At 37.9% G+C, this 1,854-nt stretch overlaps 1 protein-coding gene across 1 annotated transcript in view; it reads left to right on the top strand.

The window, feature by feature from the left end:
- LOC107593075 (tropomyosin alpha-1 chain) overlaps positions 1–1,854 on the top strand; it is a 10,329-nt gene that overhangs the window by 5,131 nt on the left and 3,344 nt on the right. The gene's annotated exons all lie outside the window — the stretch shown is intronic.

The following is a 1,854-nucleotide window of genomic DNA, read 5'->3' as shown; positions in this document are numbered from 1 at the left end:
GCAATATGCATTGGTGCAATGCCAATGAGCTGACATTTAAATCAGTCCAATGTATTGGTTTTTGAAGTATTTTTCCGCTTTTATACAGACTTTTTGATGCAGAAAAACAGAAGCCAGCTGGAAAACACTACAGCTTCTGATTAAATTAGACGAGCAGTGATTGTTTGTTTGCTGCATGAAAGACAGAGAGACAAAATAAAAGGAATCAAGTTGCATCAGGTTTCATGGTTTCTCATCAGCTCGGACTTGTTGAGGGATGCCTAGATCTGAAAGCCGCGGGTCTGTGTGGGTACCCCTGCGTTAAGCATCCCATTGATTGAACTGCTCCTCCAGGGCAAAAGCAACTTCAGTGCTTTAGTTAACACCCCTCCAGCCAACTGCAGGGCTTTCCGATTGGCTGGCTGCCTCTAAGCTGCCTGTCTTAGGTTTATTGTTTCGCGAGCCCTACACAGTCAATATTAAGCTTGGCTAATGTGATATAGAGGCAGCTGGAGGAGCCACAGATATTACCATGACACTACAGAGTAAGGGGTGTAATGCCATTAAAAATAAATCAGGTGGTTTGATGATTTGGCATGGTCCAGGGATTCTGTGAGACATTAGGTGGGGCAGTTGCTATAATTCTATTACACATTCTGGGGGAACCTCTGAGGAACAATTGATTCCCTTTGCCTAGTTCAGCATAATTCAATTTATTTTCATCAAAGGCCTGAAAAGAGGAAGGCAAAATAGAAAGTTTACTTTTCCAATCGGAAAAATCAGACACCAGAATGATCAATTCTGCGCAAAAAAGCAGATGTTCTGAAGACCTTTCAACTAAAGTTGGTAAGACGACTACAGAAGTCATACTACAGAAACTTTTGTGAAGCCTAAGTGAAAATAGGCCTAAACCAGGGGCCTAGATTACGCGGGGGACGTGTCCCCCCCACTTTTAATATCACGTAAATTCGTCCCCCGCACTTTTTCGGGCAAGTGTTCGCATAGAGGTTTTCAAGAGCCGGTGTGAATAAATATAGATTTAAATTCAGTATAGTCTTATAGTCTGTGCATGATCTGATGTTTTATTCGGACCCAGAATAAGGCGAGATGAACATCGCGGAGCGCTAGTGCAGTGTAAGCGCTAAACACTCAGTGCAGTGTATGTTTCATTCATACTCGAAGCCGGAGAGCGCTCTCGCGCAGAAAGTCGTATGAGGAAATTCCTAATATGGACAAAAGCGTCTAGCTATTGCTGTATGAAAACAGCTGTTTTCACAAAAACAGAAACGTTTGGAAACATGAAGACATTAAACATACGATTGCGACAATATGGTTTATTTGTGTTTGTCAAGTCATCTCCGTGTAATAAATAAAGTGTATGAACAATGCAGTGCTAACTGACATAGCATTTATTACAGTATTGAAACTATTCTGCCTTATTATGTGATAAAAAAAGTGTTTGTAGTATATAAGCAAATCATTATTATTGGTTATTGTCCAATAATGTGCAGTTATCTGATTTCTAAGCCAATTAAAAGCTAGAAATGAGAGAAAAATTAAAGTTGACTATACACTACCAGTCAAAAGTTTTTGAACAGTAAACATTTTTATGTTTTTTAAAGAAGTCTCTTCTGTTCACCAAACCTGCATTTATTTGATCCAAAGTACAGCAAAACAGTAAAAGTTTGAAATATTTTTACTAGGCTATAACTGTTTTCTATTTGAATATATTTTAAAATGTAATTTATAGTGATTTCAAAGCTGAATTTTTTTGCATCTTTACTCCAGGCACACCATCCTTCAGAAATCATTCTGATACTCTGATTTGCTGCTCAAAAACATTAATAATAATAATAATAATAATAATAATTAAAA

Source organism: Sinocyclocheilus grahami, unplaced genomic scaffold (assembly GCF_001515645.1).
Source record: "Sinocyclocheilus grahami isolate Dianchi unplaced genomic scaffold, SAMN03320097.WGS_v1.1 scaffold10.1, whole genome shotgun sequence".
Classification (NCBI taxonomy): domain Eukaryota; kingdom Metazoa; phylum Chordata; class Actinopteri; order Cypriniformes; family Cyprinidae; genus Sinocyclocheilus; species Sinocyclocheilus grahami.
This window is presented reverse-complemented; position numbering and strand designations above follow the sequence as displayed.